General features: G+C 46.6%; 1 pseudogene; it reads right to left on the reverse strand.

The window, feature by feature from the left end:
* Positions 1–522: 522 nt before the first annotated feature.
* On the reverse strand, positions 523–1,594 carry LOC102745370 (glyceraldehyde-3-phosphate dehydrogenase pseudogene; annotated as a pseudogene).
* Between the last annotated feature and the right edge of the window lie 18,901 nt (positions 1,595–20,495).

Below are 20,495 nucleotides of genomic sequence, written 5' to 3' on the forward strand. Positions count from 1 at the left end.
AGCTTCAAGGGCTGTCAACTCTGAGCCAGACCTGTTTCATCTGTGGCCCAACCCCTAGATGAGTAGAGTAAATTCCAGATATCATGTCATCTCATTAGGTGAAGGCTATTTTAATTACACAGGAATTCATTATTTAGAATTCCAAAACTACTCAAAATTCATTTAGAAAAATGAAAAAACAAGCAAAAGAAAAGCAATAAAAATAATCCATGCTTTTACCAACAAGAGGTAATCATTGTTAACTGTTTCTCCTTCCACATTTTAGAAAACAAAAAAGTATCTTACTATAGATAGCCTTTGGAACTTGATTTTGCCCTTTCTTGATAGAGCTATGACACATCTTCCCATGCTAATAAATATACATCTGCCTTATAGTTCTTTTGTTGTTTTTGGGGTTGGGTACAGTATACTTTATTGATGGTACATGACAGGGTAGGGCTCCCCAAGCCCCTCCCCTTCTTCAGGGGGTCTGGGATGGAAACTGTGGAGGTTGGGGGATTCTCAGTGTGTTGGGGGATGAGTTGGGGCAAGGACTTCCCAGCAGCCGAGGGTCTCTCTCTTCCTCTTGCTCTCACCAGGGCTGGTGGTCCAGGGGGCTCTTACTTCTTGGAGGCCATGTGGACCCTAAGGTTGTTGTAGCCAAATTCATTGTCATACCAAGAGATGAGCTTCACAAAGTGGTCACTGAGAGCAATGCCAGCTCCAGCATTGAAGGTGGGAGAGTGGGTGTCACTGTTAAAGTCACAGGAGACCACTTGGTCCTCGGTGTACCCCAGGATGCCCTTGAGGGGACCCTCCAATGCCTGCTTCAACACCTTCTTGATGTCATCATATTTGGCAGCTTTCTCCAGACAGCAGGTCAGATCCATGCCTGACATATTGGGGGTGGGGACATGGAAGGCCATGCCAGTGAGCTTCCCATTCAGCTCAGTGATGACCTTGTCTACAGCTTTGGTGGAACCAGTAGAAGCAGGAATGATGTTCTGAGCAGGCCCTCGGTCATCATGCCACAGCTTCCCAGAGGGGCCGTCCATGGTCTTCTGGGTGGCAGTGATGGCATGGACTATGGTCACAAGTCTCTCCACAACGCTGAAGTTGTCATGGATGACTTTGGCCAGAGGGGCCAAGCAGTTGGTGGTGCAGGAGGCATTGCTGACCATCTTGAGGGAGTTGTCATACTGTCATGGTTCACACCCATCACAAACATGGGGGCATCAGCAGGAGGGGCAGAGATGATGACCCTCTTGACCCCACCCTTCAAGTGAGCCCCAGCCTTCTCCATGGTGGTGAAGACCCCAGTGGACTCCACAACATACTCAGCCCCAGCATCACCCCATTTGATGTTGGCAAGATCTCACTCCTAGAAGATGGAGATGGGCTTTCCATTGATGACAAGTTTCCCATTCTCATCCTTGACTGTGCCGTGGAATTTGTGGTGGGTGTAATCATACCAGAACATGTGGATGTGGACCATGTAGTTGAGGTCAGTGAAGGGGTCACTGATGGCGACAATATCCACTTTGTTGGATTTAAATGTGGCCCTGGTGACCAGGTGCCTAATATGGTCAAATCCATTTACTCTGACCTTCACCATCATGTCTCAGGAATGCAGCTGGCACTGCACCAGAAGAGATGGCTGTCTGTCAGATGGGGAGGAGCAGAGTGCATTATGGTTCTTAATGGCTCTGTCTGTATCCATTATGTGGCTCTTCCTTAGTCTTAAAACCAGGTCCTTATTGGTGTGTATTTAAGTTAATTTAAAATTTTTGCTATTATAATTATCTTGCAATAAACATTTTTGGCCAGATATCTTATACGCTTGTTTGATCATTTCCTTTGGATAAATTACTACCATTCCTAGGGCGTAGGGCACCCACATATTTAAAGATTTTTTTTTTAAGATTTTATTTATTTATTTTAGAGGTAGAGAAAGAGCATGCAAGTAGGGGGAGGTGCAGAGGGAGAGAGAAGGAAGAATCTCAAGCAGACTCCCCACTGAGCACAGAGCCAGACAAGGGGCTTGAACCCACCACCCTGAGAGCATGACTGGAGCCAAAATCTAGAGTCAGACGCCCAACCGACTGAGCCACCCAGGCATCCCTTAACAATTTTTATTCATATTGCCAAGATGCTTTCTAGTAAGGTGATATCAAGGCCATACCAAGTAAACCGGGAATGCATAAGAATGCTCATTTGCCACATCTTTGCCAGCACCAAGTATTAACGTTCTTCTAACCTTTGCCAGTTGGATAGGTTGAAAATTGTTTCTTGTCATTTTAATTTGCATTTCTTTGATCTGAGGGAGGCTATTTTGAAAATGTTGGTTGGCCAAGTTTTCAGGTTTATTTTCTAACTTTATTATGGAAAATTTTTAAAATGTAAATGCAGAGACAATCCCTATGTAGCTGTAACCCCACTTCAGCATTTATGATACATGGCCTATCTTGCTTCCCTTATATCATCCTCCTTCCCCTTCACATACATGAATCCACCACATTATTTTAAATCAAATCTCAAACATCATATTCATTATACATTTTCATTAAGTATATTAAATTTAGAAGGATTATTTTTGTATCATAACCATGATATTATTATCAAACTTAAAAATAACAAATGGGGTACCTGGATGGCTCAGTCGGTTGAGTGTCCAACTCTTGGTCCTGGTTTAGGTCTTGATCTCAGGGTCGTGGGTTCAGGCTCCACATTGAGCTCCATGCTGGGCGTGGAGCCTACTTAAAATAAATAAATCAGTGATGTGGTTATTCTGAAATATAGTTCCTGCTAGAAAGGCAGGCAAATACTTGGTTCTTTCTTAATTTTGCGGCTTTTGCAAAATGAATTCGTTCCCTAGCCTCTTCCAAAATTATCTATGAGAGTTCTTTTATTTGTTTATATTTTAGAATAAAGTTTCTTTCTTTCTTTCCCTTTTTTTTTTTTAAGTAGGATCCACACCCAATGTGGGACTTGAACTCATAACCCTGTGATCGAGAGTCACACCCTCTATTGACTGAGCCAGCCAGGTGCCCCAAGAGTTCTTTTAAAAGTATCAGTATGAGTTCATGGATTTGGACATGTTTGATGTGTTTTGATTCAATACAGTTATTATTATTTTTTATGCTCAAATTTCTCTACCTTTGGCCAGTGGGGAGCCACTTCAAGTTCGTGCTGTGTCCTTGTGACATCATTATAGAAGTCTTTGACAGCTTTGCTTTCTGATATGACAGATGTTCCACTCTCATTTTGTACCTTGAAAATCATATTGTTAGTATTAATATAGATATTCTTATTTTGAAACTATTTCCAATATATCAAATGATTATGTTGGTGTTCTTAGGAACTAAGATTTTCACCATCAAAGAAATAAATATATAAAATCAAGTAAGTTAAAATACAGGAATTCTAGGTTAGAATTGGATATTCAGTATAAACTAATGATGTCGTTTCCTTTAAAAAAATATTTTCCAATACTTTCCATTTAAACACCTAGAACAATGACCAATCTAACCACAAAGAGAACTCCATTTTCCTAGACTGTGCTTTATAAATATCACTTCTCATTGAAACCAGGGGTCTCTGGATAAAGGTTGATGCCAGGTCTGGGGCAAGAAATTCATATAGGTTTTTGATAGACATTTATGTGAGGACATAAGTGTATGTGGTTTGATATTTTACTTACAGCGATTATCTTCATTTAGTGCTATTGGCACATCAAAATCATATTTTTTTGCAACTGAAAAAGTTACAACTTCAGTATGTATTTACTCTTCTTTTTAGGATTACTTTTGAAATGTTGGTATTGTGTTAACAATCCTCACTGAAGCAGTGAAATAAAGCCATATATTGAAATGAGAAGTATCGGTGGAGACACTGCAGAGAAGACCACATTGTTGATGGCTAAGCCCTAGTTAATCATAACCTCAACAATTTATTGTGCAGATAAAGGTTTAACCTGCTGTAAAAGCAGAACACTCAAAGAAGTCCTGCAAAGCCTGGGTCTTGATATCTACATATAGAGATAACAATGACTCCGAGGCTGCTTTTTTCCATCAGGTCTGGTTAAGGCATGGTACCACCTTCTGTCAGAGTCAGACTGAGTTCTGGAACAGCCTTGGAGGTGTGCTCAGCACCACTGGGATGCCTTGCCTATCCATCTCTGAAATGATGCCTCTTCTCTCAGGTATGTCTTCAGAGACCCTATGAAGCAGCTGTAAGTAAAGAGGGATTGATGTGTGATGACACACATAAACTGTGTGTCATTTCAAGGCAAGAAATGACCCTGTGATTCAGTAACCAAGGCAGTTGCCCTCTCTTCTTCATCGGCGGTGGCCCGGTCTGCTTTCTCTTTTCTCTGTTATCCCTTCTTTGAGGCTGTATGACCACCTGTGCATCTCAGCTGCTTGTTTATTTCTCTTTTCTCGTTCATGAGCTTTCCTGCTTCCTAATCACTTGCCCACGATTCCCTGATGGGTGCCACAAAATGGCAACCTTGATCCCTGCATCTATGTGACCTGTTGGCTCAGCTCCCCAAAGAGAGCTGATTTGTTCTCAGTGCTTCACATCCAAGTTCCTAGGGGAGAGAACCTGATGAGCCCAGTTTGGACTAATGGCTGGAGGTAGGGTGGTATCCTCTGGTACTAGGGCTTTGTCTCCAGGGTGTCTGTACCTACAGACAGTCCATTAGGAAGAGGCTGTAGGAAGTGCATGTGGGATAGGGAGGGATGACTGGCATCTCTAGTTGAAGGCACAGGGAAGAATTCTGCAGTAGTTAGACAGATGCCTTCCTCCTTGGTAATTCCTTGGTCATTAGGCCTTGCCATCTTTTTACCACTGAGAATCATCCTGCCAAGGTGTTGGACCCAAAGGTGTTTTCCTATTGTCCAAGTTCTTCCTTCTGCTTGAATAGTCTCTTCTTTCACTTAACATTTAGTCTGACCAACCTCTCATCTTTTAATAAAATAAGTTCAGGTCTCACCTCCTCCAGGAAGCTGTCCTGATTCCCTCCAGATTAGACTGTTGGAATCACCTTGGTATTCACCTGGTCACTGGGGCAGGGCTCATTTAATGCACTGTATTTAAATGATCTCTTTATGTGTCTGTTTCATTTGCTTGACTATAAACCCTTGAGGATAGGAGCGCCTGGGTGGCTCAGTCTGTTAAGAATCCAACTCTTGATTTTGGCTCAGGTCATGATCTTGGGGTCATGGGATTGAGCCCCGTGTCGGGTTCTGTGCTTAGCGCGGAGTCTGCTTATCCCTCTCTCTGCCCCTCCCCCTGTCTTTCTCTCTCTCAAACAAACAAATAAATAAAATCTTAAAAACAACAACAACAACAAACTCTTGAGGATGGAGCTATGTATCTATGTACCTTTTTCTCGCAGAGACCGAACAGCATGGCAATGAAAGCAAAGGCATTGAAACTGCACAGACCAGGGTTCAAATGCCAGGGTTGCTACTTGTTATAGGTGATCCAGGACAAGCGTTCAGCTTCTTTACATCTCAATGTCCTCAGCCATAAAATGGGGCATCGTGATAGAAAGCCACGGTGTGGTTGGGAATATGACACGAGAGAGCACAGGCACAGAACTTAGCACAGGCTTGGATATGAGGAAGGTTCCATAAATGGTGGCTTTTTATTATGCACAAATGTTTGCTGAGAACCAGAAAGATGTTAGCTCCTGTGCAAGTCACAGAAGGGAATACAAAGATGAATAAAATATAATCTCACTCTGTAGGAACTCACAACTAGTAGAGGAGGGATGGGCGATAAGAAGCAACTCTACCTTGTGTTTTTCTTTAGTTCTGAAGGCTTCTACCATGAAAGCATCTTTGGCATAGACATCTTTTATTTGGTGGAAGCCTCCCTCCAACGTATAGGAAAAGAGGATCCCGACACAGCCATGATATCCATCATTCTGCAAGCATTGTTAAGGATTAGAGATGAAAGTTACGGACAACAGAAGATGTGCCGAGTGCAGACAGAGTGGATAGACGGAGCCCTCCAAAGCCTCACTTCAGTCAGGCAAGGTCCCATGGCACGTCCCATGACATACTGGCCACTTAGGATACTTTTCCTCTTTGGGATTATCCTTGGCTTTTGAATATAGTGGAGAGGTGGTGAGACTCCACCAAATCTTCCACAAGATCTGAACCATCTTGTCCTCCTTGAAAGGAAAACAACCCAACACTCTTCTTTCCCTATTTTCAGTTTCAAGATTCTGCCTATTCAAAATGAGACTGCCTTTTGCCTGCCTTGAATTCATTAATACATTTAATTTTAGACTTGGGGATGGGGGTGACTGGAGCTGAGGGGTATTTTTGTGGTCTCCAGGAGATGACGCCTGGCTCTCAGAGGGGAGACCATGGCCAGGCCTTCCTGAGTCTCCACTTCCCGCCCCTAGCCCTCACAATGTCCCCTGTGCTCCATCAGCATATGGCTTGGTCTGCTTGCTTTCCGCTTCCTCTGGAAAACAAGTTCTAGCAGGAGTTGACCTTTCCTTTTCCCATCTGGGGGGTCTCCTATGGAGAAGGCCCACTTATCGTGTTCATAGATCCCCAATAACCACTCTGCTTGACTTGGTGGTTACAAGACTTGCTGAAGGTTATCATTACAGCAACCGCAATTTCTAAACCCATTATCAGAACTTCAGAGCTGAGGTCTGGGAAAAGGAGGCAGACCCTGTGAAAGGGAGTCATACCTGGGAAAACAGGACATGTCCGGGCAAATGCGGAGATAAGACGTTGAGCTCTGGGAAAGTAGGGAAAGAAACAATCCATTCCGAGAAAAGCCAAAAATAGTCAAACAAAAACATCTCATCAAAAACAGGCTTCCAAGTGTGCATAAAGCTAAATGGGCGAGTCAGGGTCCTGGGGCAGCTCTGGGGCTCCTGAGGAACTGCCAAATGTGAGCACTGACTCTCCAGTAAGTTAGCCAGACTTTGCTCTCCTAAATCTAATGACAGTTACCATTTACTGAGGATGTAGTATGTATGGGGCACCACGCTAAGTGTTTTATCTGTCCTAGATCATCGAACTGTGGATACTAAGGTGTCAGAATGTTTTATCTGTCATCCGTCCATCCATGCATCCACCCATCTCTCCATCCAGCAAGCATTTACTGAGCAAGTGCTATGTCTACAAGAGGGCGGGGATCAGATGCCCACCTTCCGGCACCCACAGTAGACTGGGGGAGTCCCACGCATCAACAAACAGCCCCCCCCAGCACAATGTAATAATATAACAGGAGCTGGTTTTTCCAGGAATCTGCCAAAGGGCCCTCAGTTCCAGCCCCACCTCCCACCTTGTGAGCCAGAAATTAAAACGCACTCATTAATGCCATCTTAAAGTCCCAAACAGCTCTCTGCTTCAAGTGGTAATAAATATTTCATGCCCAATTGTGCTGCGTTCCTCACTGTGTTTATTAAATAGAGTTTCTCATAATTCCAGTTATTCATTTTAATAGGTCAGGCCTTGGCTGTGATTTAAACAGACCGCTGAGGAAACAGCCATGGTTAAACACTGTAACAATATGGATTATTAATTTAATTGGCCGGCTATTACTTGTTTGGACTCAGAGCTAACACATTTAGTTCAGTCTCTGGTGGCCCATAAACCGCAAAGGTCGTGACTTTAACATTCAGAAGAATGGGAACGAGGAATCGAGGTTGAGATGAGGAGGAAAGCTTACAAAACAGCGTCGAGGATACCGCGTGGGGGAAGCGGCCGGCTTGCTGGAGGCAGGGCAGGGGCAAAGGGGATTCATTTGTCAGATCCTCATTAGAGCTTCTTCAGCGAACACTGCCTGCCTTAGCAACTGCCAGGAGCCAGTTTCTCCGTCAGATTTCTGAAAGGGCCAAACCCTTAGCTCTGGTGACGGAAGCACCACAAACCAAGGAAGGCCTCGCCTCTCTTCTGGAGGCCCAAGCCACAGGGAAGGGCTGTGTGCCATGAAAAAAGCAAGCAAGAAGGCAGGGGGCACGACGGGGGTTACCAGTACGACCAGCTTCTCAGACATCGGAGCTGTGAGTTACTGATTTCCTCCCATGCAAAAGGCTCTGTGAGCTTTCTAGATGCTACCCAAGGTCTGTAGGGGTCCCCAGGACCCTAAGATCTAAATGAGATCAATCTGGACCTGCACCCCAGGACCCGTGGAGGACCAAAGCCCTGCCTGAGGGTCTGTCTGCAAATTTCCAGGTGAGCCTTACTTCTCGGCCCCAGGTTCCCATTTTAGCTGATCTGTTCCTTTGACAAATAGATATGCAGTCCCCCTGGATTGATCCAGTTATGAAATGCAGCCCCTTCCTTGATTTCTGCTACAAACCCCACTCACTCTAAGCACGTATGGGAGTAGGGAGACTTCGCTGAGGATTTTGCCAAGAGCAGAGGGTCTGTGTCATGACAGCTCCAACATTAGGATGAGGATGGTGTTGTTTCTTAAAGGCTTTCCTGTGCTCTACGTGCTGAGATTGTTCCGTGGGCTGCCCTATGTTTGGAATTTTCCAGATCTGTGTTGTCCAGCTGACTTTTATCTCTGTTCCTCGTCATCTTCCCCTAGAAGGGTGGTTCTTAATCTGGTGTCCATGGACTTCCAAGGTGTTCTGTGGGGTCTGGGAACTTGGGTGGGAGGAAATGACATCTTTTTGCTAGCCTCCAGCTGAATTTTAGTATTTCCTCCCCTTGTGGGTGTAGGAGTATTCGGGGTACCTATGACTTTTTCACCATGAGAAATCCAGCTATGTTTATAGAGCAGTACAGTCGATGCAGATCTTGAAACGTCACCCGTGCTCTGCAGTTATGTGACTGCCCCTAGACTGCAGAATATCTCAGTGCTCCTGTCTGCAGACACTTATGAGTCAGAACTTGGCAATTCTGGAGCAACTCTGGACCCTAGCGGGTCAGCCACCAAACAGTGGAGTCGTGTGTCCTCGCGATTGGAGATTAGCTCCATAAACTTTGGAGTGTTCCTTGTTGAGCAAGCTGTGGACTTCTAAAATAATTTTGCAACAACTTCTCTTTATGCATCAACCCTTGGAACAATCAAAAGTAAAAACAAAATCAACTGAGTGTCCAACATGACATGTGCGTTGCTCTTTCCAAGACAAGCACGTCACATTGGCCAGGATCAAGCCAAGAAACAATAACCATCGTATGAATATGTCTTTAAAAAATAAAATGTGAGTTAATGTTGTCTATATTTTAAATGCATTGCTTTGTTATTTAAATGTGTTCATAAAGTACCACAATTAAAAAATATTTTGATAATTGCATTCTAATATAATTGGCTTCCTTTCCATCCTATATATTTTGTTTCAGGAATTTACAAATAGTAATCTAAGAAGGGGTCCCTAGGTGGCCAGCGGGGTCGCTGGCACCAACGGTATAGGAATGCCAACATTTTTTCCCCACTGTTATGCAGAGGCTTCAGCTGCTTTCAGCCCACCTTGACATCACTAACCTCAGCCCTTCTCTGAGAAGTCCCCACTCACCCTTCACTGCTCCCCGAACCTTCACGATTGTCAGTCCTCATGTGCTGCTGAGGAAAGCAGAGGGAAAGGGAGACTGGGCGTCTGCTTCTTGTATTTGGAATCATCAAGCCCATCATCTAGTAACAGCAGCAAGATATTGTCGTGTTTGCCAGAACATGGCCAAGATACAGAGGAACAGACCTCAGGTTTGGAAGCCGTGGTTTGTGGACTAGTAGAATTGTGTCAGTTTCCTAGTTCCCCTCCTGTCTCATGACTTGATGGCTTTTATAGTTCTTAGATTCCAGTGGGGAGTAAACCTCTGAAATCTGTTATCCCAGGAGAAAGGCTCAGGCTAAATTGGGCGGGTGGGGGCGGAGGCTGGACTGAGCTTTGTATCAGATGTACGCCTGGTGCTGTCACATAGAGGCGCTCAACACATCATTGAATTAATGAACAAAAGAATAAGTGAAGGAAGAAACGATTGATATAAATTACTAAGGAAAAGTAGAGATCGGGTGGGGTAAATCTAAGGAGCATCAGCCCCAAGATTTCTGGAGCCTAGTCCCCTCCTAGTGTGTGTGTGTGTGTGTGTGTGTGTGTGAAATCAGATCACAATAAACACCACAAATATCTTGGGAAGAAAAAAAGTTAGAGATGTGATTATCATTTCTTTCTCTTTTTCTGTGCTAAGTTCAATGTCTTTCTATAAGTTCTTTTTTTTCTACTGAGGTATAATCGACATATAACATTGTATTAGTTTTAGGTATACAATGTAAGGACTTGATAGTTGTACATATTGCGAAATGATCACAATAAATCTAGTTAACATCTGTCACCATTCATATTTATAATTTTTTTTCTTGTGATGAGAATTTTTAGGATCTATTCTTAGTAACTTTCAAATATGCAATACAGTATTATTAACTATCGTCAGCATGCTGTACATTACACCCTCATGATGTACTTATTTTATAACTGGAAATTAGTACCTTTTGATGTCTCTCCCCATTTCGCCCACCTGTCACCCTGCATCATTTCTTTCATCCGAAGAGAAACCCTACAAAGTGCCCCAATGCACGGCATTCCTACCATCTTGCTGCTACCCTAACAGCCTGCTGCGGGTGGTCCTTGCCCCGTCACTTGCCATACTGTCTGTACACCCAGCTTAGTGTAAGGGGAAGAGTGGGGCATTTGGCTTCAGGACAGAGACCACCAGCCAATGTACTGACTCTCTAGGGTGGAGGTGGGAAGTGGGGCAGAGAGAGGCCTCCAGTTCCAGCAGGCACTGAAGCTGGAGGAGGGGGAGTGCGTGCAGGCAGAGTGAAAGAGAGGCTTCCCTGCATCTCTCACGGACAAATAGGAGCCAGGATGGCTTATCCGCAGACACAGACTCTAAAGCATCTCCTAGAAAGATGTGTGAAATGGTTTCAGACCCCCCCAAAAGAAGGAAGGGCCTGATTTCCTCTGGCTGAGACCCCCATCCCCACAAGGATACGTCTTAATGATACACTGCAGGTCTCTGGAAAATCCGAGCTTGGCAACTGCTTTGCTGAGACTGAAAGGGAGCACGAGTTGGGGGAGTCAGGAGCGGGAGGGCAGCCGGCTCCAGCAGGTGACTTCTCAGCAGGATGGACCTCGAAGACTTGGGGTTGGTAGTAGAGCAGAATCGCCACCTGCCTCCACGGGCTGCCGAGACTGTGGTTGAGAACCTTCCCAGGACAATCATCGGGGGCTCTCAGGCTGGAAGAGGAGACTGCCATTAAGAAGGCTTGCCATCACCTCTTCCCCTCCAACTGCATTCTGGCTAAACAAGACAAATTCCTGTCCCCCGTGCCGCCATGAGCTGCCCACGACGATGACACTCACGAGGGGCACAGACGAGATAAGCCTCACAAGCAGCAGCAGAAGCACTGACTTGAAAACTTCCACGGAACCATGTACCCAGGAGGTGGCTGGGGCTGAGCACTGGTCCTCCCCGGCACCTTCCTCGGGCACCTCGAATCCTCATTAAAGGTTTCTTTACCCACCAAGAAAAAAAAAAAAAGAAAGGAGCATGTTTATCCCTAAGAATCCTTTCAGACTGGAGCTCGAGGCAGTGTCTTTAAAAGGGAAGCCATTCCCATATTCGTAGAGATGGTTCTCCATAGGGTCACTTCAGCAGTTATGACGCGAATGAATCCAAGGCTGAGCAAAGCAGTTTTGAGTTTTTACCATGTGCCGGGCAGAGAGGGGCATCCCCAAATGAATCCACATTGCCTTTGCCCTGCACCGGGAGATCCTGGGTGAGACCAGGAACCAGGCAACCTCAGCCCAAGCTCTGTCAACAGGTCTTTGAATGTATGCGCTGCCATCTGAGTGGCCTTGTCACCTGCTGTCCTACAGCCTAGACTACTGGTATGGCCATGCCAGTCTCCCAATCACAGGCTTTAGAAAGACTGGGTTTGGACATCTCCAGGTGTTTATTTGGTTTTTCCTATTTCTTGGTTTTTAATTGGTTTCAGATGTGAGTACCCAGTAGAGGCCCTGAATAAATAAAACAGATCATAAAATATGGCCAAGCAAAATGGGCGTGAGTAATCCCAGAGTGCATGGAAATGCACTTCCAGAAAGGCTCATAAATAATGAGGTGGAAACAGTAGTCTATTTTCTCTTTAATGGAAAGCCAATTAGGAACCCTCTCTGGACTGGAGGGAAAGAGCCAGGTTCCTTTGTTCTGTAATGAGGAGGTGGCCGTGGGGTGGGTGAGGGGAGCCACTCGGCTTGCCAGAACAGGCCAGAGAGAATGCTGTGGTCACCGGGTCTGCTGGGGACGACGAGCAGGAGGTTCGAGGCCTGGGCTTCCCGTCCCATCTCCAGCTTCTCCAATTCCTTCCCAGTTGAAGCAGGATATTTAGGCCCAAGGTGATGTGGGAAAAAGACCTTGTAGGACTCTTTGGGGGCCCACAGCACAACGCCTATCCTGTTCTCCACCACACAGAGGAGGGAATTGAGAACCAGAGAGGAAACGCCACTTTCCGAAGCCACTTCGCCACTGAGCAGCAGAATTGGAAATCGGTTGTCTTTATTGTCCATGATCTCCAGGTGGCTGGTGGCCGCCTGGTGACCATGAGTGGGGGTCGTGGTGGGCCTCCCCCCAGGAGTATGGGAGACATAGTAGAGCATAGTGATGAAGAGCACAGGCATCCCGGTCATGTCGACCTGGGTGAGATTCTTTATTCCTTAATAGCCATGTGACCTTGGTCAAGTTTCTTAATTGTTAAGCCCAATTCTGCGTTTGTAAAGTAAGGGTGATGAACTTAGTTCCTACCTTATGTGAAGCAATCAATAGCAGTGATAGCTCTAGTAGTTATTATTTTAAGAAGACTCTGTGGCCAGCTCTTTGGAACAGCCAGTGGGTTCCCTGTGGAGCCCACCGTGGGCTTGGGAACATCACTAGTTAGCTCCCACTCTCTCATTGCGACAGTGCTCCCTGGAGACTGGCTCAGTGTTCCACGAGGACCCAGGGAGGCAGCTGCTCATGTCCAGCCACATCTAGCTCCAGGCTCGCTGAGTCTTCCTGAAGGATCGAAGGATCTTCAGTGCCCACCAATAATGAGTCACCATGGGAAACTGCAGGCCCCTCAAAGCCAAGTCTGCTTGTGCATATGTTCTGAAAACAGAATTGGTTGCAGGTTTATGGAGGGAGGAATCCACCAAGCATAGCAGCAATGCTGGGCAGGAACCTGGGCCAGGACTTTTGGCAAAGGCCATAGCTAGAGAACCTGATGTCTTCATTCCTCACGATGAGTTTTTTGTTTTGTTTTGTTTTGTTTTTCGAAATCCTGCTTCTCCCTCATTGAAATGGGCAAGTCATTGCTCATCTTTTGGTGAGATCCCAAGGAATTCCTTGAAAAGCAGAGAGGTCCTAAAGAAGAACATGAGGTCTCAGGAGACTTCACCATTGACGTTTGCCACTGGCCACCTGGGCAATGGGGGCAGCTTCCATCACCTTTTGAAGGTCATCTGTTCTGTTGGGCAGGGAAGGAGGGGTGACATCTCTGCAGAACACCCATGATGGACTAAGCACATTACCCCTCAGCCCATGATGGGTGTGCTGGTATCTCCATTACACACATGCAGAATCTGGAGCTCAATGAGGTTATATAACTTTCGCAGAATGGGGCCCTGCGTTGCTTGGAGTTTGAGAGTTGCAACAACAGGAACTCATTCTTAAAAACCCAAGGAAAACCTAAGGATGCAGGCATGAGGGACAAGGATGAGGTCCGCTTTGGGGCTGGAGGTGGTAGGCGCTGATTGACAAGCTCACTGGGGACGGTAGGCAAGATGAATGAGCTCCAGCTTGTCACCCCACTCAAAATGTATCCTCTTGGAAGGCATAGTCTCATGGGTTTGGACAGGTGACCTGACCGTATCCTGGGCAGATAGGACATGCCACTTTGAATGTCAATCCCCATGCAGCCTGGAGGCAACAGGAGAGGAGTAATCCCTAGGGAAAAAATTGGGGTGCTGTTACCAAATGCAGGGGAAGGACCACTGTGCTGGTAAACTGGTAGGCAGAGCAGGTGTCCATTGGTCAGAGCAGGTGAGTGGCAGAGCTGGATTCAGACCAGGTCAGTGACCCAAAGCCTCCGAGGGCTGCCTATCATGCCCACACGCCAGCCCTCCACCTTTGCTGGTCCTCACTTCTCTGTCCGGGCTGGCGGCTTCCTCTTTAGTGGGCCCCGTGACGCTGGCGCTGCCTGGGAAGGGTTCATGCCCTGCTGGAGAGGAAATCTCCGCCGAGGGCAGTGGACCGGGAAGTGAAAGACATCAGTGACAATTTAAGAGTTAGAGAGAGTGCCATAGAGAAGTGGGAAGGGCCTGTGGCTTTCTCAACGTGGGAAAACGACAAATCACTAGGGAGTTTTGTGGGGGAGGGGAACAGACAGGGACCAAATGTGAGGAAGAATTAGACGTAGGAACTGTTGGGATCAGCTTATATTAAAAAGAAGCCAAGGCAGACTTATCTGCTACTTAAAAGTATTTGAGGCGTCTTATACAACATTTAATCAATAAGAGGGTTAAATTAGACATTGTGGGTTTAAAGACGTGCAGAAGAGGATAGATATAATTAAAAACCTGATTTAGGAAGTTCGCAATTTAGTTCAGAGCTTCCTGGCCGCTAAGGCAAAAAGAGAAACATGATGGGTTATATAATTCTCATTGTCTCCTAAAAGGAAGTGAATCTGCAAGTCAGAAAACACAACGTTTCTCCTAAGTTATAAAAAGAAATTAACCCAGTGGGACATTACATATCCGATGGAAAGATTTTCTACTGTCATTTCACTGAGCATGAAAAACATGATTTCTAAGGCCATGATTATGTGAATTGTTGAGAAAAGTAAAGTGTTCCTATCAAGTTTCCCTCTCAGGGCTGGAGAGGTGCCCAGAGGTTTTCGAGTTCAGATGCCCCTCCCCGTCTCCGCCAAAGCAGCATTTCCATGGTACCTCGCACACGATCCAGGGCTCACTCCTCAGGCCCTCTCCATGGCCCTGCCTCCGCTCTGCTGTCTCAGAGGGCCTGGCCCCGGCAAGCTGTGTCTCCCACACTTCCTCCTGGGTTAGGAACTGGGCTAGGGTTGGGGTGGCATCGGAGGGAGAGGGGATGAGGTAAGGAAGGGCCACCATCCTTCTTTCTCCCCATCCCATTCTGCTGCGGCCAGAGGCTCTGGCAGGTGGACTCAGTGCTCCTGGCTAGCTTCTCAGCTCTTGCATTTTCTGCAAAACCAGTTCGTGCATTCAAGCCCACCTGCTTTCTGTACGTCAGGGGTTTCTGTTTCCTGGGTAGACCCTGCAGGTGCACTCACTAACTGGTGGTCCAGCCTCAAGCCACACCTTCTAAGAATGGCCCTCCTTCCTTCCCAATGAGGGCAGCCTATTTCATCTTGAAGGCAAGGCCACCTGAAAGGGACACTTCAGCAGGGGGTTGGCATGTGGATAGGGCCTGGATTAAAGAAGGGAGTAAGAAGAACTTCTGGCAGGGGAAGAAACATACAAAGTCTGTCATTTGTAGTGAGTGCGGCCGAGTTAGAGGACCACGAGCGCTCTGTCTAGTTGGGACAGAGGCTGTGTTTATTCAGTAGACATGTTTTCAGTAACACCACAGCCCAGGACCGTGGCGGAACATAGGCAAGGAGTGGATGAGGCCCAGGCCCTCAGGGAGCACCCTGAAACGATTCTGTCCAATACTCTGGGGGTTTTAAGATTGAGCCACAATGTCCCCAGATGACACCCCAGTCCCAATCCCTGAATATTTAACAGAGTCTTTGGTCTGCTCTAGTTTCTGTTTACAAATGCAGTCATTCATCTGAAGGCCTTTCTTCTACGGGAAAGCAAGATGCAGGAGGCCCAGCCCTGCATCTGGGAGGAGCCTCAGGCCCGCGAGGCTGTGAGCTTGACAAGCCTGCTCACTGGGATGGAAGAAAATGGTCAGGGGAAGTGGGGGTTCCTTTGAAACTATTGGCATTTCTTTAGAAAGTTGGAGAAAAGGGCAGATGCAAGGTTTTATGGGGCATGGAGTCAGGGCTGGCTTCATGGGCCTGCCACCTGGGCATGCACACTGGGCCCCACGGTGCTCAGGAGGGCCCTGTGCCTGGTTTAACACTCTGCTGTCACCATTTTGGAATTATCGTTCTTGCACAAAGGACCTCAAGTTATTTTGCACTCAGTTTGACATGAAACATATCATTTAGGGGCCCCTCATCATAAAAACAACACAAAATGAGAAATAAAATGAGGTACCGGGCCTTGGAGGGTACCCTAAAGAAACTTAAGTTCATTAGCTTCACAGAAAACCTACCTGTGCTTCGTGGCATGACGGTGACTGGGGAGTCCTGGGGCTCAGTGGATGGGGAGTGTCAAGTGGACCCATCTTTGCTCCCCCTCACATCCCACTTTTGCTTTAACCAGAATAGCTCCACTTTGTTCTGAATTAGGAGTTTAGCTTTAGGCTGTGTGGTTTTTTTTAAAGGGTCCCATGACTCATGTAGTTTGAAAACCACTAGTTAGACAAACCACATCACACCAGGCTTTTTGTTGTAGGGAATTGTCTTATTTCAGAGGGCCCCAGGTGACCTGCTGACCTGGGGTGTCTCCAAAGCCAGGTAATAATAGGCCGTGCTCTAATCTAAGGAGACTCTGCTGTATTTGCAGAGAGCTTTGAAATGTTCTGGGAAAAGAGTTGATTAGATGTGCAAGGTATTATATTCACGGAGAGAAAAACCCTCCCAACTCTTTATAAAATGGATTAAGCCAGTTTCTAAGGGCTGCAGGTTTGTGTGATCTTAATCCTGCTCCTTACTCCTGATCCTCCACCTTCCTCCTTTGTCTCCAGGATACGCACCTTCCCGGGCAAGGGCTGGGATGCCTTCCGGGGCAGCCCCCTCCCTCGGTGGCTCTCCCCAAGGGAAGAACTGAGGGATCCCCTTGCCCTCGCACCCACCCCACCAGGGCTGCCTTTTTCTGTGGGCACATTTCACATTCACGTGCTCTGATCCGATGGTGGGAAACCCGAACAAGATATGGTAATTATGCTATTGTGCATTCAGTGACTCAGACCAGAGCAGCAGATGGGAAAAGTTGTGGATCACAACCCCATGCGATGTTTGACAGAATATCAGTCAAATATAGTTCACCCAGCATCATGTTTCTGTCAGTCCCTCTTAGCTAAAGTTAATTTAAAGTGAAAAGATTGACATCTGCTCTTTTCAAAGGGGTGATACTTACTTCAGGGCTGCCCCCACCAATGGATACCCAGACAGAGCCCTCCACAGTCAAAGGCGGGTTCTTGGAGGCGGGACCAACTGTAGACCAGGAGACTTGAGTCACTGCTCAAGGCCTGTGGTGGTCAGTGTGCTGGAGGTTCAGTCTGTTTCATTCTGTTGAGTAGGGGTTACCATGGGCACCAGCTTCCTAGAGAGGCCATCTTCACAAATGGGGTCCCAGAACTGAAAACTGTGCCTCGGGGCTCAGGCAGAGAGCCACACTGGGGTATGAACACCCCTGTGGGAAGTCAATGTAGAAACTTCTCCAGCAGGCTGGGGGGCCCTGAGCCAGCACCACATCCATTTGGAGTCTTATCAGTTACAGTTGCTGATGACCAGCTTTGGATGTGCTGTTTTCTATTTGTTCTTCCTTGGTTCCTTCTATGTACAAAGACTCAGAGAAAAATACAACTTCTGTGACTGGCCAATCTCACTGGCGCTTGTGACTTCTAAGGTTGCTTCATGCCAGGGCCCCAGTGGGTGCTGTCATCTTCAAAGCTGATGATGAATCAGAGAGCTCAACTCCACCCAGCATCAAATCAACACAACTGTCTGTTGGAAATTGAATGGGGAAAGTTGGCTTCGTTCCTCTGCTTCTGAGCCAAGTGGACCCATCCGCAGACCATGGGCTGCCAACCACTGAAGATAAGCCCCCAACTTTTGCCCTAGTGAACTTTCCCATTTACCCTTCAAAACCCATCTCATTGGTCACCTCTTCCTGGGAGCCTTCCTGGACAGCCCCAGAAATTGTCACTGCCTTCCTCCCCAGAGCAGTGTCTGGCCTCTGAATATACTTCTGTTTCTGCACTCATCACATCACAACTAATTTTTTGCTTCTCTTATTTGCCCTCCTAGCTGTGGTCGCCAAGCCTTCATAAATAAATGTTCATGGAATTAAATCATCGAATTGTTTATTGAATAAGGCAATTGTCCAATTGGCCTTATCCACAGTAAATGTATGATTTCTTGTAACTACTGTGATATACTTCTCCAGCTTTTGGAGAACATGGTCACCTCTTGTTTCTCAGTGATTTCTCATGACACCCCTATCTAAGAGAAGTCTCCTTTGAGGCCCCCTCTTTCTCCAGGGTCTGATCAGGGTCATTTACCCACATGCCCCAACTGTCTCTTTCTTCATGTTGGCTTTTCCAGGGCCTAGGTGTCTTTTCTGTACTTCCTTGTCCACTGATTTACCTGGGACTCTCCAGATATATCAGAGGGATCGAGAAATGGTGGTCTTCAAAAAGACCCAGGAGGTTCTTCCCAGGAGGTTCTTTTATTCTTTTGCAAATTTGCCTACTTTACCCCCAGCATCCAGCCCTGAATACCAAGAGGTGTGATATGGAGAGGGACAGGCTTTGAGGACCGGCAGGGCAATGCCTGCCTCCTGGAATTACGTATGCCCCTCATGTGATTCGTTCCTGAATAGCAGGTCTGCCCCAACATGGCTTGCTGTGCCCATCTGTTGTCATACACATGTTGGTGAAATTCTTAACTTCTTTTACATTGTTCACCCAAGACAAATGAGTTTGGTCTCTGTCCTCAGAGTGCTGCCATTTTCATGTGGGAGAAATCTAAGAAAATGGAAGTATCATTCTTTCTGCTTGTCCCTGCCTCACCCACACTTTGTAATGCTGAGGTCTTCTGGTCCTTGGAGCATAAAGGGTATGGAAAGATCCTTTGGCCTGTGCATTTAGGGGATGACTGGCCCTGTTGTCATGGCAACCATATGATCAGGGCCTGTCCTATAAGGGACAGCATGAGGTTGGGGCTCTATGCCTGGGATGGCCTAGAGTCATCCTTGCCCAACCCTAATGGCTCCAGTTCCAAGGGCTCCTCACCAAAGGAGGAGCCTGAAGATCAACGGCACCCCTTGTCTGGGGCTCACAAATGTCTGATTAATTAATTATACCAGGCCACACAAAGAACTGGTTGGGCAGGTGCTTACAGTGACATTATACCCTGTCTGTTTCAGAACTATCAGCAGCTGACTTGTCTGTCAGCTTGAGAGAGCTGGGCCCAGACATCAGGGAGAGTCTGAAAGAGAAAGACAAGCCTTCCATTCTTATGTAGGGGTGAGGTTTGGGAATGTTTCAATGATGTATTGCTATGTAAAAAACTACCTTAAGCTTAGTTGCCTCAGACAAGAGCAATTTATTTTCTTATGATTTAGCAATCTGGACTGGGCTTAGCTAGGTGGTTCTTCTGCACTACCTGTTATCTGTGAAAACATCCGAGATGGTTTCTTTACACTTCTTGGCTTCCACTGCCTCAGCTGGGAGATAGCTCCCGCAGCTAGGCACAGTGTCTGGTACCCAATAGGTGGAGCGATCCAGTGGCTCTTGTCATCTCACGGACCAGAGGGAGACTCTCCTCGGGAAACAGGAGTTTGATTCCCACTGTGGCTTGAGTTCCTGTCTTTGCTTGTGGGGGATTTTTGAGGGGATGGAGAGAAGAGATGACAAAGAAGAGAGTGGGAAGTTAGGGGTTAAGAGGGAACTCTGGGGTATGAAGACAAATGCTGGAAAATCTGATCCCAAAGAAGCCCCATCTCAGGATCGTTGACTTAGTAACACTGTCAGGATCCCTCTTACCATGAAAGGTAACATAGTCACAGATTTCAAGGATTTGGAAGGCCATTCTTCTGTCCACCACAGTAGCATGAAACTGGGGGGTGGGCATGAGAAGACCATGAAGGACACCAGAGAAGGTTGTGAGCCACCCGGGACCTGCGAGGATACGAGAAAATTGGGGTTGGGGTTCTAAGATGCAGGAAAAATCCTGGGAGGGGACTCAGAACAAATACCATTATCAATGTCTCCCACTTATTTCCATATACCTAAGGCCACTGGGATGTGAGGAAAGCAGCAGGATTCAGAACCCTGTCACCTAAGAGACCCCGCTCTTCCTGGCCTGGTGGGATGAGAGCAGGTCACCCTGGAGAAGTCAGCGTCACCCTGAGAGCCTGGACAATCTCTCCCTCTTTCTGGGGCTCAGCCTCTCATATGAAAGGGTAGGACTACACTGCAAAGATTTGCTACCTTTTGATAAACACAAAACTCCAACTTTCCTGAAGGTTTGTAATATGCAAAACTAGGGATTTGTTTTTGCTTTTCAAACATAAAATTATAAGGCATAGTCTTTTGCAAACTATACCTCTCAGAGAGCCCAATAAAATATGCCAACTGGTGAGACCCCCTGAACCAAAGAATATCTAGGGTCTCTTCCTC

This window comes from Leptonychotes weddellii, chromosome 6 (assembly GCF_054177405.1).
Source record: "Leptonychotes weddellii isolate Sample4059 chromosome 6, ASM5417740v2, whole genome shotgun sequence".
In the NCBI taxonomy this organism is placed as follows: Eukaryota; Metazoa; Chordata; class Mammalia; order Carnivora; family Phocidae; genus Leptonychotes; species Leptonychotes weddellii.